This window comes from Anser anser, assembly GCF_964211835.1.
Source record: "Anser anser genome assembly, chromosome: 2".
Classification (NCBI taxonomy): Eukaryota; Metazoa; Chordata; class Aves; order Anseriformes; family Anatidae; genus Anser; species Anser anser.
In genome coordinates, this window is record NC_139721.1 from 131,940,356 (window position 1) to 131,968,269 (window position 27,914).

The 27,914-nt window shown below is 36.8% G+C and overlaps 1 long non-coding RNA gene across 5 annotated transcripts in view; it reads right to left on the bottom strand.

Annotated features, from left to right (window-relative positions):
• The window catches only part of LOC310894337, a 50,366-nt gene that overhangs the window by 5,094 nt on the left and 17,358 nt on the right, over window positions 1-27,914 (bottom strand). For 2 of the 5 annotated variants that reach the window (XR_014579818.1, XR_014579821.1), the window contains 3 exons: window positions 15,534-15,651; window positions 13,286-13,427; window positions 5-8,949 (listed from right to left, as the gene is read on the bottom strand). This is a non-coding gene — a long non-coding RNA (uncharacterized lncRNA). Of the gene's footprint in view, window positions 1-4; window positions 8,950-13,285; window positions 13,428-15,533; window positions 15,652-27,914 lie in introns of those variants that run through there. The other 3 variants (XR_014579817.1, XR_014579819.1, XR_014579820.1) reach the window with 3 other exon arrangements.

Genomic DNA, 27,914 nt, shown 5'->3' on the forward strand with positions numbered 1-27,914 from the left:
AAAAAAAAAAAAAAAAAGGAGGGTAAACACAGAACAATTCAAGAAAGGCCTTAAGGCTAGCGATGACCAGTAGAGCAGCTGTCAAACTACCTTTACAAAAACTCTAAGTGATTACTTTTCAGGAAACAATGTAGACTAGTCAGGAGAGACTTGAAGGGTATGATCCAAAGTTGAGCTGTTTCACTGGGCTTTGTATTGTATTAGTCCCTAACAGAATATACAAATAACGTATTGCTTCCTGTATTTGAAGTGCCAAAAATGAGACAGTTGCAAGCATTCTGCAAACCATATGTCTGAGTCAGTCTGAGACTCAGCAAAAGGAAGGAATATGCATTTGCATACTCCAACTGTCTCTGCAACTTAGATATAATACGCATAATACACAGATATATTTTCAGTAGTGGGAACAGGGATTTTCATGTTAATGCAACCATGTGTTCTTCAAAATGTTCTTTCCTTACCTGTGTACCTGCAAATGAAAAGGTGAATACTGTATTTATCTCTTGCTTTTCTCTCTGAATAACAGAACATCCTTCCTGTTCAGACCTGTTCCTGAAAATGTATAATTAAATCTGTATGATCTGTATGATTGCAAATCTCATTGACTTCAAATGTCTAGACATTTCATTTTTGATTATTAATTCTTAGCAAAAGAAAGTATTTGAGAGAAGCAGAGCTCTGCTTTCTATCCCAGTGACTTTTAAATAACACAGGTCATGGTACTTTTGTAAGAAGACAGTTGAGTTCTTACCTGCTTTCTTGTATGAATACAGAGAGAAAATATATTTTAAGTATGAATTTTATTTCTATTAAATCCAATTAGTTTAAAATACATTGTGTTCCAGCACTAACAGTGCTTAAATTATTTATTTTACATATTATTTGGCCTACTTCATTATCCTTAACTTGATTTTTAAGTTGAACTTGCCTTTTGTGCAGCAGCTATCAGTGAGGAACTAGTAGTGTGTACACTGACTTTTGCTTGATTGGTATTCTGTATGCACTTTTTTGCCCCCTTAACTAAACCACTAAGCACCTAAATTCTTAATAGACTCTTAAGAATTAAAAAAGGTTGCAGAGTATTTGTTATAGACTGTAGGAGTTAAAAATGCACAATTCAAACTGTTGAAAATGGTTTTGTAAATAACTGAGCATGTAATAGGAGAGGTAAGTATGGTAGTAATAGGGAACAATGGGTGATTTAGACCTGGGCAGAAATTCATGTGTGAAAGCTCAAATTTAAGCATGTCTGTAAGACTAAGCTATAGACACACAGTGCAGTCCCTGCAAAATGTCAGATATGTTGAGTGGGTATCTGTGGCTGAGTTGAACCCACCATGACTGATGAGTCCACGGCTCATGTTGACATCTTCTTGTAGACATCTGTTCTGTTCTGCAGGGTTTCATCTATAGGGAATGAATTGCTTGCAGGAAGGCATCATTAGTTTTGCTGTGTTTTTCTTGTCACAGAGAAGAGAAGGCAACAGTCATCGATAATCTTGGATGGCTATTCCCAAGTACTGTACAAGCATAGTATAGAAATTGTTGTTTATATTTCAGTCATCAGAAATGTCTCTGTATACTTTAGGCAGATAAGACTCGAGCTTTCACTGCTGAGTTCAACACCTGAGCTAAATTGAGAGTCTGTTCAACAGTGTAATAAGATCTGCTGACTTCAGGAGTCAGAGGCCAGCTTGAAATATAAAGAAGACATATTTGAGAGTAGCTACCTAAGAGCACCTGGCAGTGTGGCTCATGGTGATTCATGTTTCTCAGGTCCAGTCTTCACCTTAATCTCTAGCCCTACTGAACTAGTAGGGATTAAACCCTTTTCTCACAGCTTGAGGTCTGGTTCAACTATAGGAAAGTCTTCCCACCATGGAATTGTGGATACTGAATTTCTTCTTTTAAGATCTGTAGAGACATCTTTCTAATTTAGATGGCCTGAATATTGCAGTTGAGGAACCCTTATTCTATCCTCTTTGTGCAGAGCTGGTGCTCCTAAGTTGTGTACCTAAAGCTTTTATCTTGTGTATGTCTGGACAAGCCAGATGCACTTCTAATTGCAAGAGGAAATTAAGTGAAAACTTGTGCATTGTTGCTGAGCATTAGCTGTTTTGGGATAATGCCCTCAATAATGTGCTTTAACTTTTGGCTTTTGTTTGGTCCTGAAGATGTCAGGTGGTTGGGCTAGATGATCTTTGAATGTTTCTTCCAACTGATCTACTCTACTCTACTCTACTCTACTCTACTCTACTCTACTCTACTCTACTCTACTCTATTCTACCCTACTCTACTCTACTCACTCTACTCTACTCTACTCTACTCTACTCTACTCTACTCTACTCTACTCTGTTCTACAGTTCTGTTCTGTTCTGTTCTGTCCTGTTCTAGTTTTCTCTTTTATCTCTTTATTGAATATTATAGGAAACTACCAAAGTCTGCATGCTGAATACATATATATATGTATATATATTTAAAGGAGGGAAAAAACAAAATAATTATGAGAAAATAAAAAATAATAAAAAGAGAGGAGGGAAACTGGTGGGTAATATTTAGATTAATAGAAAAATACTTCTTTGGGAAAGTAACCAAATTACTAACTATAAAAGGGTGGGAAGAAAAACTTTTGGTACCATGAAAAAGTCATGAGTGAGTAGGAGGTCAGAACTACAGTGACTTGTAATTCTGCCCAGTTTGTATTAAACCTAGATATGAACTCTTGAACTTGATTTTCCACTACCTTTCTAGTTTTGGATATTAGTAAGGCAGTATTCGTCATGAAATATCACTTTCCTTCTGAGTTATATGGGATATTGGTGACTCAGCTTTATTGTTCAGAAACTTGAAAAGCTTGCTGTTCTCAGTTATCATTCATAGTTCTTTATACTTATAGACTTCTGTTTGTAATTTAGGTTCCTCTAAGACATACATATATTGTTTTGGGGTTTTAAAAATATAATTTTCTTATTAAAATCCTTTAATAGGATTAGACATTTTTCTCAAATTCTAAACAGGATAAAATTAAGCTGCAGTTAAAAAGTCAAACAATTTAATAAAGATTTTGGACACAAAATATTTGTTTAATTTCAGAGTATAAGCTCTGTTTTAGTCTTTAGCTCAGTTTCTGTAGGTAACTATGCTACTGCTTTTGGATGTTCTGCAGAAGAAAAAAAAATGGGCACATATTGTAGTTTCAAAACATAATCCATGCATAGTAATGTTTTTGTTTTTTTTTCCCAACAAAAAATAAATCTTATTTCTTTATTGGATACTTTTCCTAGGCAAAGAGTTTGTAACCTGAATAGTTCATGAAAGTTCACTAACACAAAATTCCATAAAGGTGTTATAATGTCTTTAAAAGTGTACTTATACACCAGTTATTTCATACAATATTTGTAAACCTAAAAAATGTTACTTTATGTTCTTGCATTCATTTCATCATTGGCTATGATCTTGTCTCATAAATAAGCAAGGTTGGGTCTTGTCAGTTCTTGGATAGGAGGTCTCCAAGGAAAACCCAGATGGTGCAGGCACTGATAATGATTCAGCGGAAAGACGACCACCTACTGTGCTAGTACTCATTTTTCTTTTGGATTGAGAGCATTGTGTTTGGAAGAATGTTGCTGGCTTTTTTTTTTTCTTTTTTTTTCTTTTTTTTTTTTCTGAGGTTAAAAATTAAGAACCTTACCAAGAAAAAGTATTTCAAGTACAATCACACGTTACATAAAAGTACAGAATTGTTTCAAATATTGCCATCTGAAATCAGAAAACTATTGAGTTCACTGAAAATGTATTTTTCCTTTTTTCCTCTTTTTTTTTTCTTCCACTATTTTCTCATTCTGTGCCTAATCATCCCTTGTCCCCATGAACTATTCACTGATGGCTAAAAAAAAAAAAAAAAAAAAGAGATTTTTTATCCGGTATTTTCTCTAAACTTTTGTAAAAAATCTCTACACTAAAAAAGCACATGGTTACAACAGACACTGGGAATTCCCTCAGCTGGGAATTTGTAAATTGGTTCTTATCTAATTATTCCCTTTTACAGCATAGTATGGATAAAATGTTAAAATAAATTCTGTTATGTATTATTTCATTGAAAAATTTCATCATGTCTTCTGTCTCTATTCCTCTCTGTGGGATAGAATACCTGGTTACACATACTTCTTTGGCAGATCACAGATAGGTGCAGTCACCATGCGGTGCTACCTGAAAACCTTGGGCCAGGTGCACTGTGGCAAGTGAAGCATTATTTGCTGTCTGATCTCAGTAGTGTGTATATTCTCTTTACTGCCTCTTGAGGTGGTAAATTACTGTTACAATGAAGCATGGCATTTTTTTTCCCCTTTAAAAATTCTTTGTAAAAACAAAATCATTTGCTGATGGCCTGGTCTCAGCTGGGATAATTTTCTTCACTGTAGCTGATATGGTGACATGTTTAGGATGAAAATAATGTTGATAACACACTGTTTTAGTTTTTACTGAGCAGTGCATGCACTGAGTCAAGGACGTTTCGGCTTCTTATACTGCCCCGCCAGCATGTAGGGTGGGGATGCACAAGAAGCTGGGAGGGGACACAGCCAGGACAACTGACCCAAACTGATTAAAGGGATGTCCATACCATATGGCGTAATGCTGAACAATAAAACCAGGGGTACTTTTCCATGGGGACTACTGTTTCCTGGGGACAGGATGGGCATTGTTTGGCTGGTGGTGAACAATTACAATGTGCATCAGAATGTGTATGCACATTTTTCTTTCTTTCATGCATTCATTCATTCATTCATTTACTTACTTTTCTTTCCTATTAGACCATTCTGATCTCAACCCACTAGTTTTACTTATTTTCCGATTCCCTCCCAATTCCCAGTATCAGTGAATGGCTGTGCGGTGCTTAGCTGCATGCCAGACTAAACCACTAGAACAGAACAAAGACATTTTTCAAAAATCAAGAATTCATGAAAATCAAGAAGAATTTGAGCCCAAAGATCGGATAAAAAGCAGTTAAAGTAAACAGTTAAACAGTTCTGATACTGTTCTGTCCACATGAAACTTCTCATTAGACAAGTTCAGGGCAGCAAATACAGATAATTTTGTACAGCATGTTTGTTGAATGTTGCCTTTCACCCTAGACAGGACTGCAATTTAAGAATGAGCAAAGAGATGTGCATGCAAATAAAAATCTAGACTTCCTCGCAGCTAAATTCTGAATGATATCATTGTGGAGTTTGTATGAAGATTAGAACTACTTTCAATACCTAGAAGCTTTCAGTTTTAGAAACAAATCTCTTTGGCATTAACAACTGACCAATTTACTCATTTTGTGACAGCATGTTCCCCCTTTGGTCTGGCCATTGTCTTGCTCAAATACTGCCTGCTATGCCTTAAGCCTTGCTCCTGAAGATAGAGCCAGTGTCCTGGCTACACTCAAAGCCTTCTTCACACAGATAGTGACCACAGTATCAGCTCAAACTGGATGCTGGAGAAACTGAGACAAACATCTTAGAAGCTGAGGACCAATGAAGCATGCACCCAAAAAAACCAACAGTATGAGTATTAGTCCATCATCTTACCCCATAAACAGTGAGCAGGCCAAGAGCTCTTTCAGCTCCTCTGCATAGCAGTTGGCTGCATGACAGTATATTCCCTTGAGAAGGGATGCCTCTCAAGGTCAAGCCTGCTGCAGAGATCCCTTACTCCTTGTGACAGATTTCTTGCCACAACAGATCTTCACTAAGATCCTCGGCTTGCTAAACTTTGTAAGCTTCACTAAGATTATACATTACATTGATTGTGCACATATGATCCTCAAACCTTTAGACCTAAACCATTGACCAAGTCTGGGACTAGGACTCAGCCATACCTAGTCTTCTTACCTCTTTGGTTCAAGGAGTTTAGAAAGCAAGCGGGTCCACTCCAAACCTCGTGACTCAATGGGAAGGTCTCCCCAACACATCTGACTTACGCTGTCCTCTATGCAGTAAATAATCAAGTGTACCATGCCATCTTGAACCTTGTTAAGTTGTTGTCTTATTTACAAGTAAGCTTTGTTTGATCACTACAGTATATCAATACATATATCGCTCATATGAGTGAATTATATAATTTCACGCATAGCATCTATAAATAAAGTTTTTTGCCTTTTTTTTTTCGTTTTGGTTGGTTGGTTGTTTTTTGTATTTTTTTTCGCTGGGACAGGGTTTGCCTTTTAGTCATGGACACCAGTTGCTGCCAATGTTCTGTGTCAGAGACTGTACGCTGGAGTAAAATCTCACATACTATTTCAAATATACAATCTATAGTGGGTTCATTGAACTTGGTCTTAATTCATAAAATCATAGAATGGTTTAGGTTAGAAGGGACCCTGAAGATTTTCTATGTTCAATCTGCCTGCCATAGGCAGGGACACCTTCCACAAGTCCAGGTTTCCTAAAGCCCCATCCAACCTGGTGTTGAATGCTTACAGAGATGGGGCAGCCACAACTTCTCTGGGCAACCTGTCCCTGTGCCTCTCCACCTTCATAGTAAAGATCTTTTTCCTAACATCTAATCTAATCTACCCTCTTTCAGATTAAAGCCATTACTCCTTTTCCTATTACTACATGCCCTTGTAAAAAGTCCCTCTTCATCTTTCTTGTAGCCCCCCTTTATGTACTGGAAGGCTACAATGAGGTCTCCCTGGAGCCTTCTCTCCAGGCTGGACAACCTCAGCTCTCTCAGCCTGTCTTCATAGGAGAGGTGCTACAGGCCTCTGATCATCCTTGTGGCACTCCTATGGACTTGCTCCAACAGGTTCATGCCTTCTTATGCTGGAGTCCTCAGAGCTGAATGCAGTACTCAAGGTGGGGTCTCATGAGAGTGGAGTAGAGGGAGACAATTGCCTCCCTGATCTGTCTGGCCATGCTTCCTTTGATGCAGCCCAGGGTACAGTTGGCTGTAAGCACACGTTGCTGGCTTATGTTGAGTCTCTTATCAACCAACACCCCCAAGTCCTTCTCCTCAGGGCTATTCTCAATCCATTCTCTGACCAGCCTCTATTGTGTAGGGATTGCCCTGACCTAGGTGTAAGACTTAACCTTGTTGAACCTCATGAGGTTATCTTCATAAACACAAAACAGCTTTTAATTAAAATAATATTTTAAGGAAAGTCACAAACAAATTGCATGGCCTGAAGGTACAAACAAGAAATCAGGACGAAGTATGGGATAACTATGAAAAATAGTAATGTGAAAGTCTCTACTCATCTTAGGATTTCTCATAGACTGGGGGAGAGGAAAGAGGAGGAAAAGGGGAATAATTACTTTAATGACTTTTGCTCATAGTTTCTCAAAGTTAGAGGTAGAAATTCAGAAAATATATTTTCATCTTCGTGCAGGTGTTATGAAAACTTTGCTGTTTGATCTGAAGGATGGTATCATCTTTAGGTTTCCAAGAATTCATGTTCAAAACTAACGTGGGTTCACAGAAAGCAAAATCAGAAATCTTATTTATATTTCTAATGCTTCACTTTTAGTAGCAATGTTTACACAGATGTTAGGAATATTCTTGTTACACTGTTGAATAGTGTAAACAATATTTACAGCATTAGACTTGAGTAAATGTACCTCTATTTTCATTGTATGCCCTCTGAAAATGTATCAAGGAAAGTACTGGCTTAGACTTGACACAAGGTCTATTTTTGGTGGAGACAATAGAGTAGAGTGTATTTAGGAATAATACTGGGTTTCTGCTCACCATCAATAACAGTGGTCACAGCCATTGTTAAGACTATAACAAATAAGACTTGTTTATCTTCCACAACAACTTTTTAGGATGCCAGAGATACCTCAGAGTCAGGCAGGGAAAGGGCTAAGATGAAGGAATGGAGCATTAAGGGAAGAGGTGTTTTTTTTTTTTTCAGAGGATGTTTTCTTCCAGGGTCTTGAATTCCTGGTTGTCATAATTTCTTCTTCGACAGCAAATGAAACCCTAACACAAAAACTCCTCTGGCTGTTAGCTCCTCCAATAACTACCAATGTCTGGAGTCTACAAAGGATCTCAGTGTTCCAACCCTGGTGTTAATTATGTGCATATTAATCTAATATCTACTGATAGAATTTCATTTTTCTTCTGATTTTCTAGCCTGCATTTTAAAGAGAAAATCATATATACAGAAGCAATTTAGGAGAATATTAATGTGGTCTTGAAATTTTTAAAATTTTGGTTATGCCAGAACTGTGTCTGCAGACAATTTATGGTAATACCTAGCAATTTCAAAGATTTCCTTTGGTAGCAGGGGAGGAAAAGGTCCTTTGATGATGATGTCTTTTTCCTTCCTTTTCAGAATACAATGCTTTGATATTTCTTGTAATCTTGTTTCTTATTTTGAAATAAATAAAATAATAAATAAAAATATTAAATAAAAATAATAAATAATATTAAGTACTACATTAAAAACTACAAACAGTTGAAATCACAAAACCAGATTAGCTTCAGAAAGCTTATTTTTTAACAGATTTGTGGGGTTTGTTCAACATTTCTTAACTGCAGAATTTCCTGTGGAGTGCACAGAGATAACCTGAATCCTTTTGGCATCTCTATGAAATGTTTTGCTTGCATTTTTATTTCCTATTTTAGCAGGAAAAAAAAATCAGCATCCAGGGTGAACTCATTAAGTGTTGAATCAGAATTTTGTAGCAATGGGAATTCTCGCTTCTTGCAGAGCCCGGAGAGTGTGCTCAGGGACTGCAGAAAGTGGAAAGATGATCTTGCATGTACAGCAGCTCCGTGATGCCCTGATGATCTGGGTTCTCTTTGTACCTCTGCTTCCTGCAGGTGGTGCCAGGTGACTCTATTAAAACTGGCTTCTCAGAGGCAGTCAGAAACTTTGCATCATTTGCTTTCTGTGTGTCTGGTGGCAGAGACTATGGAGGACCAAGTTGCAGAACTACTCGACACCCAAAATTGTACCTAAACGGAATGGGGAACAGTCACTTTACATGCAATAGCGTAGTTGCTGTGATAAAATTAAAAATAATAAAAAATCATGCTGACATGACTGAAATTTGTCTGCCAGTTCTAGCTGATGTTTACAATTGTTACTTCTAAATAGGAATATGGATTATGATTTCCCCTTAACTTGTAGGGATATTATTGTAATTTGTGCCTGACTGAAATATTAACAAATTACTGTTATTATGAATTCTGAGAGAATCAACATAGATTCCTTATTCAGAATAAACCTAAGTTGTGTTCCAAAAATGTGACATGAAGTCACACCATGAATTACATAGATAAAACCCTAAGAAAATACAGCACGGGACAACCTAGTGAAAGAGAGTATTTGTCATGTATATAATTAAGGGGACTGAATTAATATTGCTCAGGCAGCAATATTAGAAGTATGTATTTTCAATACTGTGAGACTTCAGTGTGTTTTAACTGTAAGGATGTATTCAAGTTCATGATTGCATGTGTACAGTATGTTGAATAGGATGTTTCATTAAAATATTTTTGGTTCATACAATGCTTTATTTATATCTCTTTGAAGCTGAATGCAACTGGAATAAACTTTATGTCTTGTGCACATTTTCCCCTTTTCGATGCTAGTTTTTATATTTATCATCAAACTATGAGGGTATTTAAGGACTGTTAAAGGCAGTCTCCAAGTGAATAGTTCTTATTCCACAATCCTAATAAACTGGGAGTAATCCATACTTGCAGTCTCCTAAACTGGAATTCACTGTGCAAATTTATTACTTTAAGACATATCTAGCTCAAATACAAGCTTTTCTAAAATGCTGGGTTTTGATTCCACATTTGTCAAGGCTAATGACACTTGGGATTTTTTTTGAAATGAGACTGTCATTGCAGAGTCAGCAGAGGGGCTGGCTTATTCCAAAAACATATTGATGTAAAAGGAAATTGGGATGGATTGAAAGCTCTGATTGAAGGGAGTAAGCAGACATACTGTATATGGTGGCTCTCAGATTCTCTCTTCCTTTGTTTTGTTTTCTTGGTAATATGTCCTCACGACTCTCACCAGAAACAGGTCTATAAGATGGCCAGAATTTTCAAAATCAATTAAAGACTCTGAATATGTCAGGTTCCGAGTGTTGAGCAGGAAACCTTAAAGTTATCTAGTATGCATAAAGTGCTCAACAACTCTCTTATGAAAACCTGTTTCCTTTGAGCAAGGCCCATAATATTATTGGTCAACTTGGAACATACAGATCAGTCTCCTTCCCCAACAGGGAAAATAAATAAATAAATAAACAAACAAACAAATAAATAAATAAACAAACAAACAAATAAATAAATAAATAAATCAGCTGGGTGAAATTGCTATTTCTTATCATGAACATCAGTGCTTGGTGAGTTTTTCCTGCCTTCAGTTTCTTCCACCAGTGATGCATGAGTGTGATTAAATAAGTTCTGAACTCCTTTGGAATATGGCCATGGTTTAAACTGTTCAGTGTCTACTGAGTAGGATCAGGCTGCGTGCTACCTCCAGCTCAGCCCCCTTTCTCGACCCAATGTTCCCTCCTGGACTCTGTGGTTTCCTTTCTGCAGAGAGCACCTCTCCATATTGCATTGCTTAGTTGCTTCTGAATTTGTATGCAATATGATGCGAGGTAGCAGATTCCCTGGCCCTCACTTCTCTTGTGGGTAATGTAATTTTATAACCTTAAAAGGTAAACAATAGATTTCTGTTGCTCCAAAAATAAGTATGTGGAATATTTACAGAGCAAGATCTGGACATGATCTTTCCTTGAGTTTATTATTCTGCCTGTTGCTTCCCCATGCTTCCCATACCTCTAGACAGACTCAATTTAATATCCATCCCAGATATACTGCCATCTCCAAGCTTCTGGCAATCACTGTTATCTGTCACACTAATGTACTATACAGGAATTTTTTTTTCTGGATTTTTTTGGTGAAGAAATAATAAATTATTGGCATAGGTAGTTCAGAAGACAGACCAGATTTCTTACGCAGTGAGATATTATTGTGTTCCAGAGGCATCTGAAGGGAGTCAAACCTAGTCCATGCATATGTTCAATTTCACATAATGTGTTGAGGCCAAAATTTGGGGCCAGCTGCTCTTAAGTCTTTGTCATGTGCTTTTCTTTAACTGCATTGAACGTTGCCTGTGTGTATGTGATTTCACTGCTGTGGCCTCAGCTTCAGAGCCATATATATGGTTCTTAGCCTCTCGGTAACTTCTTTAAAAAATAAAAAAGAAAAAGAAAATAGAAAAAATGTTGTTTAGAGTTAAGTCTAGAAAAGCAGTTTTCTGACTTCTGGCTTATTAAAATGTGGTAGTACCAGAAAACATAATGTGACAACAACTGCCTGACTTTTGCGCTTATATGGGATAGACTTTATCGTTGTTTAAAAACTTAGATGATATAGGAAATGAAGCCTCCAAACGCATGTATTCTCATTGCATGTAAACTGGTACTTTTTTGTCACACATAAGGACAGACATTAAAAACAACTATATAAAGTATTTATGAGGTTTTGATTTACCACAATTATTTTCTCTGGCTTTTAGAGTCTCTGAGTAGTATCTTAATGCTAGATCATATTTTCTGACAACAGAACACCAGATACACTGTAATGATTTGGCATTCAGCCTTTTGGAATGAAGGCCAAAACTGGCTAAATAAATCATTTCCAATAGCAAGGAGCAATGATTGCATTGTAAACTCTGGATAAATCTGTGATATTACAGAAAGCAACTGTTTTGCAATAAATGGACTTGAAAAAAAAAAAATCTGTGGAAAAAATTTCCCACACTGGAAAGATGCCAGTGTGGCATTATGCTACCAAAGTCTTCTATACTGTAGCAATTGAACATTTAATAATGTGACAAAAAGTTTTTTTTTTTCTTGATTATTATGCTTAAGGTTGGGTGAGAATCCCAGAAGAGAGCAGTATTTAATAGAAATGTTAACTTTATTAATAACATATAAAACACATCAAGATTCCTGGTAGGCAATTCTACACATGGTTAAGAAAAGGCAGGTGGTCTGTGAAATAGCTTGGGCTCCTGCTATGCAGGGTTTCTATCATGAGAGGCAAAGCTACAAGCTGCTTTGTATTCAGCAGGAGACAGTGGAGTGAAATATTCACTGATGGGCATTTATTGCTTGTGAGACTGCAGTTCTCAGAGGCAATGCAAGAGATCAGGGCAGTGGTGCTAAACACCCTGCAAGCATATAGTGTTGGACAGGAGAAACAACGGGGCCCCATGGTGCTCCTCAGGTCAGGGCTGGGAGCGGAGGGGCAAGTGCCCTCTGTGACCCTCTGCTGTATCTCTTCTTGAGAAATTTCCCTGCGTTTTGCTTTAAAAAAGGCCAGAACCAGCTGAACAAATGTATGGCTATTTGGCGTAGCATGTCCATGACTTTCAGGTTAATAGTTCAGTTGCAGTGCAAAGTCTAAACCCATGTTCTCCTGATAGTATAGCCTCTACCTCAAAAGAAATACTACTAATGATTGTTTTTAAATGTAATTGCATTGAATTTAAAAAAAAAAAAAAAAACACAACACCTTCTAGGTAAATATTATCAGTCAAAATGGAAGGACAAATCAGGATGTAGAAGGCCGTACTGGAGTGGAACAAAACCTTTCAACTAACTGCTTGTAAAGCAACGGCAAATTTTAACTCCACATGATTTATTACACCTCTGTTCATTATAGTTTGGAGTTTAGCAGCCACAATTAAAATTAGAAGGAAATAACTCCTCGCCTTGTGCCCTTCCATTGCCACTATGTCCTACAGCCAATGCCGTTGGGAGTTGCAGCACTGCCCGGCCAGCCTGGCATGCAGTCAGCAGAGGGCTGAGTGCCAAGCCCACTTGGCCTGGGCCCAGGCCCAGGCCCTGGCCTACCAGGCTCGCCTTGTTGCAAGGGGCAAGTCACCAACCCCAGGAACGGGAGGTGGAAGGGAATCTCTCCAGGAAGGGCCACCGTCTGTAAAGCCATTCAGGAGAGTATCCAGAACAAAAATCTCACTGTCTTAATGGCTGAAGGATGACTAATGGTTGCCTTAGGCTGTGAAATGTCCGAAACGCCACTGGGGAGTGTATCAGGACAGGACTGGTGCTGTGGCACTCCAGAGACTGTGCGTAAAAACTTACAATTACAGCTTTAAGTTGGCTGCTTCCTGAGTTATCGCCTTAGATTTCAAACCTCACAACCCATCTGAAATGTAGCGATATCCCAGCATGATACACTTAGCACATCTGATTGTTTAATTACTATCCTCCCTTCCACACATGTAGGATCACAGTTTCACCTGCTCATGTGGCACCCACATGTGCTGTCCTGAACATCAGCGTGTGAGGAGCTTGGGATCACTGCCAGTCTGGTATCTTCTTCTCCTGCCTTCGTTCGTGCTCTTTGTGCAAACTGCGGCTTCTGCATGCTGCTCTGAATACCTAAATAGAAATGCAGTAACAAAATAATCATGCAATTTGTGTAATACTTAGCTGAATCTTTGTTAATTGTGTTGAAAGTGAAAAGCATCTTCTAAAGAAAAACGAGATAGCAAAATTCCTTGTGCAATAGTTGAATAATTACATGGAAAGTAAGTATAGTTTTTGAAATCTGTTTTTAAAGCTTCCCATCAGGTAAAGGCAAATGGACTTTAATTAAATGCTATCATGATGGCTGTTGAATGAATGTATATCAAGTATTGCTCAATAAAAAAAACAGTTTTGGTGTTTTCTCAGAACTATTTTAAAAATACATTTTCTTTCTGAAAAATACCCCAGAAATACTGAGTGCAGGTGAGAGAAGAAAGGGAAAATTCCTACTGGGAAACACAGACAGACTTCCAGGAATCAGGTACATGCAATATGTATTAATTAGAATAATTTGTTCTTGGTCAAAACCTACATACAATGAGCAATACAGAGAGAGGAATTGGGGTTACACTTTTGGTTCCTGTAAAGGTTCATTTCTATTGTTCAGGGACTTTGTGAAGTGTTTTTGTAGCAGGTTTCCTCCTCCAGCCTTGTTCTCTGGCAGGCTGGCAGCATGGATAGCAGCATTGCTTGCATTCTGGTAGCAAAGTGGGATTTGGCCTTTGTTTCTGATGCTGTGGCTATGGTTTCATGTTATAATTCAGAGATTCAAGGTAAGGGGGCCAGAGAGAAGTTTAGCCTCTTTCCTAGTAGATGACAACAGAGTTTGCAATGAGTACTCAAGACTACACCTGAGCAGAGGTAGAGTGATTTAATAAAGTGTGAGCTGTCTTGGGAGTTTGCATCCTTCCCTGTCTGTGCTGTTGCTCTCTTGCTGAATAATCTTTTCAGCCTAATGTCTCAGTTTCTTCAACTGTAAAATGGTCACATTAATAAAGCAATAAGTAAAGTGCTTTGCTTTCTCAAGAGAAAATCTGATGTATAATAACTGGGCACCATTTATTTTTGTCTGGAATATTTTAGAAGAGAGTTCTGGTTTCTTGTGGTCCCATTGTCTCCTCTGTCATCCTTGAAATACTGTGAGGATGGTGTTTGTGTGTTTTTTATAATTTCTGCTTGGCTGTTTCAATCGCTAAAGGATAAATGAATACCCATGGTACTTTCAGGCCAATTTTGAATACTTCTCTCAAGGTGTTTAAACATGTATGTGCAGTGACATCCCTATCATGGCAGAGGAAGCTGTTTATATTAACATTTCAATATGTTCATGTTGAATATATTAACGTATTCAACATTTCCAAGTGATGGTATGGCAAGAGCATCGCAAACATCCAACCACTATCTAATTGTGCTGACTAGTTATTTCTCATCTGATTATAAGCAGTGAATTGGTTAACAGTGTTGGTACTTAAATGTGCATGTTTATGCTTAAAGGCTGACACTCCAGTAAGATGAATGGGGGAAGTTAACTTTGCTTGATGCTATTGTTTTAGCTGGTAAGGATGAGGACTCAAGAAGATGAAAGTATGTTGGTTTACATTGTCAAGGCTATCTTCACAACCAGAAGCTAGAAACTTCCTTTATTATGAGAAAACAAACACATAAATTCTGGGAAATAGAAGAAACCCCTCCATTAATCCGCTTGAAAGCCTTAAATCATTCAGATTCATAGATTTGATACTTATGGTAATTTTTGTTTCTTCTGCATTTGGACTAAGTGTCATTATCAGGCAGCATCATTCCTTGCATCCATTGATAGGCTAAGAAATGACAGTAATAAAAACAGACACAGTGGGCCTCTATTTTCTTTGAAATGTAGCTTTTGGGAAATGGCAAAGAAGAAAAAAAAAGTTAATAGAATGTTACCTTGTTCTATTCAAATCTGTTCAGAAAAAGAAATGAGGTTCTTGGCTCCCTTTGTCTTGTTGAACAATATAGGATATCTCATTTGATCTAATTTTACATCAGCTCCCCAACTGAGAAGCAGGAGCGAATGAGTTATGCATGCTAAACATGTTGAGAAATGCAGATGAAAAATTATTATGTAATCCCAAAGCACCAAATTATATGACCTTTATTCATATTGAAATAATGAGAAGTATTTACAGAGTAACTTACTGCTCACCAGCAGTAACGATGACAGAATCCAGGCTGGTTTTGTCTTGGCCCAAAGAACACTCCCAAACTGCTGCTTTTGTTAGGTTTTACAGTTCCATTTTCATAGGATTAAAGGAACCTAAAAATGAATGAAATTGTAGGATAGTGAATGATGCTGTGTGTTTGAAGATATCCACACTCCAACTTAATCACTGAATATATCTCAGTATATCAGTATCTCATCTGTACTATTACTGCTGGGATTTTCAGAAAAATAGCATGTAATGTCAGCTCTGTATTTAAACTGTAACCAACAAACCCTGGGGAGCTATCAAGTTATCAGTCTTTAGTACTGAAAACATAACACCGGTTTAAGTATAGCTACTCAAAATGGGTCAAGTTACAGCTGGGTTATGTTTTAGTGAACTAGAATTAATAGGGTATTTTCAGCCAAACAGGCAAATTCATAGATGTAGATATTTTTAACCAAGTTCCTGATTATATAAGCTCATTTTAACACTGTGAAAATTGGTTAGGTGTACACACATGCAAAAACACCTGTGAACTCTGAAGTTCCCAATTTTTTATTGCATGGAACCTCAAGCCAGAACTGAAATGCCAGCACTTCAGCATTCAAAGTCTGGATCAAATGTTAAGGTTTAAGATGCCTGGATTTGGAGTTTGAACCTTGTGTACTTTAGATGTAGATGTTACATACCCTCATCTAAGACAAAATTGGTCCTGTCAAAACTGAAATGATTGTGTGTCAGATATATGTTCTCAATTTCTAAAGGAAAGAGAGAGAGAGAGAGAGATCTTGACATAAGAGCTAAATCTGAGTAAGTTACTTTTGAAGCTATGGAACCATAAGCATCTTTGGTGGCCTGGGTAAAACAGTTAATGCTTGTCTCATGTACACTTTAATTAAATGTGTAAAGATAAATTTGCATGTCAGATCTGCTAACATAAATTGAGAATTTGAAGATTTATGTCAGACAGTATTTCACATTCACATTCAACATTTTTCTGTGATTCTGTAAAGATTATATCTCTATTTTCTCACCTGTTCCACTGGTGAATCTCCAAGAGACAGTGTGGTTTTGGCCCCAGGTGATTAGGGATTAGTTTTTTTTTTTTTTTTTTTTTTTTTTTTTTTTTTTTCCAAAGCACATAAATTATTTCTGGACCATTAATTGGAAAAAAAAGAGAAACTAATGCCAGTTTACTGTTGATTCTGGAAGGAATAATGGTCTTCAGCCTATTAAGTAAGTTTGTCACATGTCTAGCTATATAAACTTTTAACACAACTCAGTCAAATTTAAGATCCAGAAAATTAGGTCTAAATTTGCTTTTTGTGACACTGAAAAATCAAAGAATACACAGATTCATAAGTGAATTACAGTGTTACTAATACAATCCTTAAAAAGTCAGTAGAATATATTAATACAGTTTTTCATAATGTTTTCAACTCTTTGTACATAAGGAAAAGAAATAAAAAATCCTTTTCGTTTTGTATTATTGGCTTTATACATGTGTATGAAATATTAATTTTGAAATTAAGAAGCTTAGAACTTCAAAGGTTGAATAGAAACATTTCTATGTTCTCCTTTCCAAACTGTACTTTCCAAAATGCAAGTAATGAAACGACCACTAGAGCCAGTTTTAGGCTGTTTCTGCACTTAGTCTTGTGATGGATACAGATCAATTTGGTTATTATTATTATTATTATTATTATTATTATTATTATTATTTTTAAATCAGAGATACTTACATACTTTTCTCAGCATATTTTCCTGGTAATCTTATAATTTTGGGCATAAACTCATAATATCTCTCCACATCAGAAAACAGCTATTTCCATTTAGCTGGTGGGAAATTGAGGCACAAAGAGTGAGTGACCTTTTCCAGATTATGGTGGAGATCAGTCAGAGCAAGCTAAATCATTTTGCACTGAGGATTAACTTCTCAATTACTATTTATCTATCTTTATGATAGTTCAAGATGATGAATTAAACTGCTAAATGCTTAGAAAACAAAATATTACTGATATAATTTGGTGCGTAAAACCAAACCAAACAAATTAAAAGACAAATGCAGGGTATTTCCATAGTTATCCTTATTTTGATGTGTGTTTTGGGGAAAGGAAGAGGGAAATTGTTATTTTTTTCCCATCAGAAATATCTATGTAGTTTGCCAATATCTGCCTTGGCAACACTTTACTAGCAATGTATATATTGGACCTTTTATGAAAATGGTCTCCCAGGATTGAGAAAAACTGTGAGCAATACTATGTGGCAGGAAACATTTAAACAGGAAAATATGAAATAGAATTCAGATTTGATAAATTCAGTGTCAAAAGACACTCTACTTTGCAGTACTTAAAAGATATCTCCAGCCTAAAAATATGCTATTGATTGAGAAGAAAAATGAAGGCAGTGGTAGAAAATCACAAATGTAAAAACAAGAATAATAGCAGTGAGTTTAAAACAGACTCTAGGGAAATATGAACAATTGATACAGGAAGCTGAAAGTATCTTTGAAAAACTCTGTAGAGGACTGAGGAAAATAAGAAACAATACGTTAAGTATATAAGGAAAAAGTGATATCCCAGTAATGGTGTAAATCCAGTATTCAGCAAGGATAGTAAAAACATGGATCATGATGTGCAAAAGGCATTTGTACTCATACACATCTGTAGAATAAGACAAGAAGATCTGTTTCTATCTTGAAGCCAGTGGTAAGTATTTTCTATCCCATCAGTAGCTAGATGCAATACTGAACAAAAATTATTGTCTTTTGTTTATATTGGAATGATCAGATAATAGCATTGATGCAAACTAAGATAGTTTATTTTAGTGTACTAATCCTTTTTTTTTTTTAAATTTACAGAATGCTAGAAAAATGGCAAAAGACTTGAAAATATTAATGCTGATATTTGCAATTAAAATTGTATTCAAAAAGTTAAAAGACTGACTAAAATGCAGGTACTAAAGAAATAAGTATAGGTGTGGAATAGTCAAGCAAGGAAATATTTCTAGTGTAGTCCTGTAAGGATCTATTCTTTGTCCAATACTATGCAGTATCTTCAGCAAAGTCTGAAAAATGTGAAAATGTTAATAGCAAAACTTATGGGTGACGATCATTTGACAAAAAATTAGTGATGATGAAAGGGGAATGAGCTAATCTGAGTGCTCATGAGGATGGATTCATTAAAACAAGATATATTTGCATATGGTTAGACCTGAGGCCAAAAGACAAAGAATTTATGTAATACTGAATCCTCTAGAGCAGGTACTCTGGAAAAGACTTGATAATTTGAAACTGAGCTACCAGAACAATGCTATGATTAAAATGTCAGATGCAGTATTTTCATGTCTGAGCAAGGGAATATGGATGGAGAGGGTGATACTCCCTCTGTGTATGTCATTAGAGAGAGCATTCCTGGAATACTCTGTCCAGTTCTGGCAGTTATACTTTGAGAAGGACATTGACAAACTGGAATGAGCTCAGAAGAAAGCTGCAAGAAAAAAACAAGGCCTGGGAAATGTGCCTTATACTAAGCCACCTAAGAAATTCAATTCATTTACTCAAGGTTGTAAGAAGACTTTATAGACTTTATCACTGTCTGTAAGAACTTTCATGGAAAGATGTTCTTGACCAGTTCCCTTTAGTTTAATAAAATATTTAAAATTAACTGCTAATTATCAATTATTTTTGTTACTTGATCACTAGCTAATTAATAATAAAGATGGAACTACCAGAAATTTAAGTTTGACAATTTTGAGCTGGAAACAGAGCACAAATATCAAGTGATAGTAATTAATGTTTGGAATAAATTCTGACATACCAATGTCCTGGATTTTGCATCTGCTGCAAATCTTAAATCGAGCTGTGACATATTTTTCAGAAAGACACCCAGTCTTGAACAGATACTATGGCTGATGCAGAAATCATTGGATCCTGTTCTCTAATTTATACAGCAGGATGAAAAGGTATCTTTTATAATCTTTTATTATATCACTAAGGAAAAAGTAACCAAGGTACACTGGAGTAAAAAAGACAGCAAATATGTACTCCAAATGCCACTATCACAATAAAAATACAGTGGAAAGGAAAATGATGTTAAATGACAGAAGAAAGGAGGACTGTCTTTAATGCATAGCCTACAAAATATCATGTTTCTGCTACTGAGTCTGCCTCTGACTTCCTTATTTTGTCCAATTCAAGTCATTTTTACTCAGTATAGTTGTGTCTAGTTTGCTTTGAAACTTTGACTGGTGTGTCTGAATAAAGTTTAAAGCATGAAAATCAAACACAGTGATGACTGCAAAAAATACTGCAATTGATGTACAGTGGTTGTATGTGCCAAGGAGGTGCAGAGTTTTTCTTTAGCTATTCTAAAAAGAGCTGGAGTGCAGATGACTGAAAAAAGTATACAAATACATCACATGTGTGTTTATGATCTTCTGTCCTTCTTAAATCAGGCCCTCCTTTGGCACTTCATTCTACTTCATTGTTCAATGGGAGTTTGCGAGTATTAGCGGCTACAATATTTTGCAGGGGCAAAAGAGGCTAAAAGCATTGAGAGTTTGGGGCTTGTTTGTTTGTTTGTTTGTTTTTCCTAAATGAAAGCATTAAGGTCTGTGATGAAAAAACTGCTATAGAGCTGCAATGGCACATGCTCGCATTTACAAAACATAAATCCTCTACTGCTATATAGCAGTCCTTGGGAAGGCCCACAGATTCAAGTGTGAATTGTATTTTGTATAGGTATGAGGTAAAATGCAATTCCATTGGCTCACAACCACATATAATGTTATCTAATGCATTTTTTTTCTTTTTTCTTTTTTTTTTTTTTCACTGTAATAGGCAGATGTCTTTTTAGTCATAAATATATATATATATATAAATATGGCACTGCTTCCTTTTGGGAATTTGCCCTAGTTTATATTCCAAACCCTCTTATTAAAACACCTTCTAGGACTGGTTACCAAAATGACTTCTTAAAAGTCTTACTTACAGACGTTTTATGACTTCAGAAAAAAAGGATAGTGTTAAAATTGAATGTTTCTTCAAGTAGGCAGCCACTTCAACATTCTTTTCCAGAAAGCTTTTATCATTTACATCACTTGGTCTTTTCTCTGCTTCCTCGTGCATTCTTCTGCCAATGTTTGGCATTTGTTAAGCTTTCTCCTCTATTTAGAATATTTCTTGGGCTTGGAAACTTTCCAGGAAAACAAAACAAAAACAAAAACAAACAAACAAAAAGCTTAAGAGCCTTCTGCAAGATTCGATGAACTATTTTATTAACAATGAAAATTCAGTTCTAAATGTGATTGTTTTTGTTTGTTCTGATTTTACATCCTAGTACATTATTTTACATCCCAGCACAATTTTTGACCGTTTCTGAACAGATTTGGCCTCATACAGAAAGTCTTTAAGGATTTAGTCTGTATCAGTTAAAAAACACTCCGAGGGTGGGAACATCTGGAAATAAACTGCATGACCCACTTTAGCATACTTTGCACCATGAAAGCTTGTATATTATTTCAGTGGCCCCTGGAGCTGCTGTTTTGGACAGTTTTGCTCAGCCTGGACCTTGAAATGACTCATCTCTCCCCCCCAAAAAAAGTCATAACATTCAAGACATGTGAGGGAGGATTGTCAGCACATTAATGTGTAGGTCATTTTTGATTAAAGAATACTTTGCCCAGTATGGCCTGTATTCTTCCATTTTAGGCCACTGCCTCACAACATAGCCATGAAGAAATTGCTTCCCTGTCTCACCAGAAGAGTCATGATGGCAAGTACCTTGCTCTTTACTTACTGCTGTGTGCTGTGTTAAAGGCATCTGTATTGAATCATTCATTTGTGTAGCAGCTTGTGCAAAGCTTAGTGAATGAAGCAGTGAGCTAATGAATGAACATTCCTACTTAAAACAGACATATATATCTTTCAAGTTGTATTCCTTCATCGTGATGGCATACCTCAGCCCATTGGCTCAGTCCAAAGTAAATCCATAACATGTCATAGCTGGATAGACCTCTGATGAGATTCTTTTCAACAAGTTCACATACTGTTAAGTCATTATTTTCAAGGTCTCTAACACAGAAGTCCCTTGTTGAACAACTTTGCTTTATTTGGCCCACTGTGTGAAGGCACGTTTGAGTGAGATTTTTAATTCCCAGTTCATGAATATTATTCCAACACAAATGTAAATCTTTGCAAGCATTGGGCTACTACTCTGTATTCTAACAACATACGGAAGATAATACTGTGCCCTTCTTAATTACTTAATTAAAATAATCGTTGGAACAACTTTATATAGCTATATAATATATTTATTTATTTATTTATTTATTTATTTCTGGTAGATTTGTGTGGTTAGAATAAGTCATAGGGACGGAATTTTACTGACTTGTCAATGGTGGTGAGTCTTAAAGCAATAACTTTAGTAACAAAACACTATATTCATTCCCAGTTGGACAGAGTCTTGAGGAGGACAGAGACTGCTTGAGTGGAGCAGTGGTGCAAGCTGCTGGCAGGGCTTGTCCAGGGATCTTCTGGCTCCACACTGGGGAGGAAACCAAGGGGAGAGTGTTGATTGGCTCCCTGAGCCTCCTGGTTGAATCTAACCTGTCATATTTTTTAAACACCCAAGTGACTCCTGGTGTCTTTTAGGGGAGGTAATTGCTTCTAACATTTTTTTCCTATTGCTTTCTGACCATCTCAGTCCTTTCTTAAGGGGTTGCCCTTTGTAACACGGATGTGAATTGTACATAGGCTTAAAGAAAATTAACAGTGACTCAGAAAATGAGAATTATCTGGAAAAAAATGCATTCCTCTGGAATACAATATCATGAAGACTTGATTATTTCTTCTCGTGGAAGGGGCCAAGGTGTTTTATGATACCATACAGTTGTAGCTGAGATTGGCCTGTAGCCCAATCAACTAGTCATTCCTTTCTGGTGTATTTCTGTATTGGACTCATGCTGAAATGCTCACAGGAGATTTAGGTAACTCTCTACAAATGCTTTTGCAGGTAGTGAGTGTTAATATAATTTAAAAAATCTGTTGTTTTCCCACCCCTCTCCTACTCTTCACCTCTCTTTGTGAGAAAGGTAAATCATTCAGAGGTTGCTTTCAGCAAATACTGTTTTGTTGAATTTACAGGAAGGGCTGCAGTTCCTCTGTGCACATGATGCTTTCTAACACATCACAGGCATCTTAAATGAAAACCATAAAAAATGCACACAAAAACAAACAATTCTGTTTTCTTCCCAAAATATCCACACAGGAAAATGTTATGAAGCTAAGTATGCTAACTACAACTCCACTAGTAGTTTGTGTACAAAATTATGCCCACTTTATTATGGATATCCTTTTTGAAAGTGAGAGCATAAGACTCCTTCTTTCTTCTACTATCACAAGATGAAAAACAAACAAGCAAACAAACAAAAATACATATTTAGTCTTCAGCTGCCTGCAGAAATGTCACTGATGTTCAGGATGATAAATTACATCCTTTAGATGTGCCATTCTCATTTCCAAGGATCCATTCTCATTTTTTTGCCTTTAAAACTTAAAAGTCATAGCAAAGGCTTCTCACTTCATTCATCACTTCCACTTCCTCCATTTTGTGAGCATTTACGTAGCATAAAATGCAGTGCTGATGGCACTCTGCTCTTTGTCCACATCTGAGTTTAGGATCAACTATGCTGATCTATCAATTAAAACTGCTATTAAAAAAATAAAATTCTTTCTCTACTGTTCTTATAATTAGCTATATGGAAATTATTTTTTCCTTCTCTTCCATATATAAAATTGCCTTGGAGGTGTTGTAACATTTCTGGATTGTCAGCAATTGGATGTAAAATGAGACTGGAAAAATGAGAAGTCTAAATCAACAGCTTCCTATAATCTGGAATTAAAATGGGTGAAATATTCATAATTATTTACAAACCTGCACGATTAGGCATTGGGAATCATGTTACAGCCAAGATCAAGTGGGTAGCTGTGAAGATAGCCCAAGCCCAGCTTGACCAGCTCCCAGATAGAGTAACAAAGCTTGTGAATGAGGTGCCTCCAGCAGAGTAGCTCTGTGCACACACTGTGCGCTGCAGCTAACTGCATTGCAGCAGGGCTCATGGCATTGGGGTGCACCACCAGCCCAGCTCTATTATTTACTCTGTGCATTGTAAGAGTACACAGAAGGTGAGCCTTTAGGGGCCTTCAGTCTTACAACACTGTCATCTCCACTTCAGTGTCAGCTATACTGGATGTGAGCTAGACTCAGAAAACAATTTTTTGCTATGGCTAAAAAACACTCTCCATAACAGAATTGTGGCTCTGAGACATCTTGTTTGGTTCTGAGTTGCTCTGAGGATTCAGCATTACAGCTTCTGGATTTTAAGTGGCCACACAAGTAATAAATCAGTGTTCACCTGTGATATGCCTAAGCTAATCACTCCTCTGGATCCAAATGTGCCTAACCAGTTCTGCATCCATGATAAAGACAATTATAGCTGGCAGATAACGCTGTACTCTTATGACAGTGAACGGACGCTTTGGACACATATGAGAAGTCAACTCAGGAACCTTCCACTCATAATTTTACACAGAGAAGAGGAAAAACAAACCCATCTTAACTCTATTACTCTCACTATCAACCTTGGTGTTACATCCTCAGTTAAGCTTCCTGCATATTTTGTGTTCTGTACCAAGTGCAGCAGAGTCAGCCAGCGAGAGTAAGAAAACTCCTGATGCGCTGCCCTAGAAGCAAAGGTACTTGCTTCTGTCAGACGTTCTCCAGGCCAGTACATATCACTGAAAATGGACAATAGCAGACAGATGTTAATGGAAGAGTGAAGGAAAACCAACAAATGAACAAGCAAGTACATATTTGGTATTTCCCCAAACACTCAGGCTCCAGCAGTTGTTGGCTCAGGAACTTTTTCATCCAAAATGTTATCTCAGGTCTCACTCGTTGATTCTGTGAGTTTAGCTGGTGACTTTTTGAATCCCTGCAAACTTTTAGCATCCACAACTTCTGTTCCATGTATATGAAAAACTACCTCCCTCTAATCTGTTCGGAGCTGCTACCTACTGCATTCATTTAATTCCCACTAGTTCCTAAGTTAGAGGAACTTTGTTTAAGGAACCACCTAAGTAATTTCAATTTACTTCTCCACCACTTTTTCTGGTTGTTATAGCTTTCATTCATTTTCCTGCTACTGAATCAGTTTATTGACCTGTGCTTCCACAGATCTCTTACTCCTGGATATCTAATATCATATTTGCTACCTTCTTGTCCTCCAGTACAAAGGCATTTTTAAGAGGATACACTGCACAGGGCTAATACACATTCAACTCCTGCTTACACGATGAAAAGGGAACCAAACATACTTCTTCCTAGGCATGAATGTCAGCCCTGATTCTGAGTAAAAATAAGAGTATGAATCCTCCTTCAGTTTTGTGAATCATACACCTTGTTTCTTCTTCTTTTTTTTTTTTTTTGTATTTTTTTTTTCACATGTTCATGACAATCATCTATTTTTCACCAATGGAATGCTGTGTATATTGTGTCATTTTGGGCAAGAGAAAATAAAAATATGTTTTGGATTGACTAGAATCCAACACATTTTCAGGTTTCTTTTTTTATTTATTTATTTTTTCTCCTGGTTTAACTTGAAAAAAAAAAAAAACAACTGTTATTTGCACATTGTAAACTATTATTCAGGAAACAAATTATATCATTTCATTCTACTCTATGTATATACTGAGTTTTGACTTTTTTTTTTCTTTAAACTAAATATGATGTCTCAGTTCATCCATCTCTAAGATCAAAAATGCATAGTTCCAAAGCACTGCTTAGGAAATCTGTCTCAAAAAAGCCCAGGTGTCTGAGGAGCAGTTTGAAAAGCAGAGAGACAGAAGAAACACAGGGGAAGGAACAATGTCAAAAAAGTGTGAAGACAAAAGGTCTGGAGGCAAGGTTCATGCTCAGTGTCATAGAGGGAATAGAAACTCCACTGGTGTCAGCTTTCTCTCTGTAATGCCTCTCTGTCTCAATTCATGCTAAATAGATTGGCACATACTGCTGACAGGCTATTATTTTACAATCCATGTGCTTTCTTACATATTTAGATAATTGTTCAGTTCAACCCCTTAGCTCGGTTATTGACAGGACATAATGACAATCCACATATTTATAGATTTGTTTCCTGGAAGTGTAACAGTGAGAGAGTCTTTTCTGGAGACTCTGGGGACAGCAGTATTGTCACAGTGGAGTGGGGAGAGCTGGCCTCTTCACGGGCTTCTCCTGCTACCAAGAGCTCTTTGGAGATTTAGTCAGCATGGGCTAGGGAACGGCTCAATCTTCTATAAAGTATTTTCAATAAGTCAGATGAGCTGTGCTTCAAAATGCCTGTTTCTTCCAACTGCAAGTTTGCTTATTGTCATCTATGCCACAAATGGCTTAAATTACGTGAGGTGAATCTCAGTTCAGGATGCCTAATCTTTTCACCACTTACCCTGTTTTTAACCTCTGTATTATTTAACCAGTGCAAGAGTATGCAAGAGTGCCTAGTTTTACTTCTGAGAACAAAAGTACTTCAAAAAAAATATCCCAAATGGGCTTTATTTACAGTTTGTCTACTTTCTGTAATAATGCTTTGGCCGATTTTTAGACAGAGAAAGTTAGCTAACTTTGTATCTGTCCCCCATAACAGCAGTTACCATGAGAAGAGGACAGCAAAAGCTATCCAACTTGTCATTTGCAACATCTGACTTTCCAACACCACTTCATATGTCAATCCCAGAAGCATAGGAGGAATATCTGTGTATGAGGACAAGAGTAGATGCAGGGGCTTGATTGAGCTGTGGATCGTTTATTTTGTTATATGAAGGAGATGTTACTAATAGCTTGCTTATGCATAAATATGCCATCAGAAAGGGCAGTTTGCCATCTCTAGGGTTTGCTTAGTACAATATCATGCTGTCCTACACTACCTTTATCTCTAAGTAAACAGCTTGTACTTCTACATAACTACTGCCCAACTAATGGTAGTTGCCCAGCTAAGTCTAGTGGGCAAGAACAGAGTTCTCACAGGACTGAGAACTGGACTAACCAGGATGATAGAACCTAACTGTATAGATCAGCATAAATTTCCTTGTTTTTTAAACAGATTTATTTTAAACAAATAAAAATCCTGTTATACAATACATTGCTGCAGTTTCAGTAGCTTGTTTCATTTTAACTAATCAATGAGGGATATACTGAAATAAATTCAGTTTTAGCAAAACTCAAAGTCTATCCAAGAAACCATCTTCTGTTTGTTTTTAAATCAGTTAAATAGATATACATTTATACTTGGTGCAGATGAGCCATACCTTTTCAGTTTAGTAAAAAGATGGTAAGTTTCAGGTATTAAGGCTGTGGCAATAATCTTGAAAATATGATTTATGAGCAAAGTTTTACTAACGTATCTATATCCATCTGGTGAAAAATGCTGAAAACTTTTCCAGCTGAGGTGTTATGGATACCTTCATTCCATGGCTGCTTTTTTGTCCACACTTTTTTTCCAAGATGCAATATAATTCCACATTTTAGCCAAAGACTGCAGTCTTTTGCTATATAGACTGTCAGTTGATTCTTCTTCTTCCTGCCGTTCTGCAGCATACCAACAGTACCTGTTGCTCTCCAGATTTTTTTTTTTTTTTTTTTTTTGGAGAGCAGTTTAATTGCATTGGAATTCCCTGGACTGTTCTGTGGAGCCAGGTAGCTGATGATTAGGAAGCCAATCATCAGACTCCAAGATTTCAGCTGGAAGCTGCTGGAACAGGTTAAACAAATAGGATCTGTTGAAAAACAGAGCAGCAACAGAGGCAGATAAAGATGAGCTGTAAGAGATTGCCTTCAAATCAGCTGGAAATCACTGTTTATCTGGGTGGAAACAGAATCTATACAAAGTTCAACTGGCTTTTCAGCTGAAACCTCACAAGGATTTTATCACCGGTCGGAGTCCTTTCTGTCTTATGCAGAACCTTCTATTAACTGTATAAGCTATATTTTTCCACACTAGCATATGTTCACAGAAATATTAGAACTGCCACATCTAATCAGACCAGTGGTCCATCTAGACTAGTATCCTGGTTCCAGATGCCTCAGAGGAAGGTGCAAGGAAATTCATAATATCATATCCCAGGGGAAGTATCTTCCTAATATCTGGCAGTTTTTGGCTAGCTATTGCCCTGAGCATGAGTGTTTATATTCTTTATACATTTTTGTCCTATCTAGGTGTCATCTATCATATATGTTCTATTGTTTGAACTATTCTCTACAGGTTTAGGCATAAAGGTCACAATAGGAGAGAGGTCATAAGTCACAGTAGATCAAAAGCC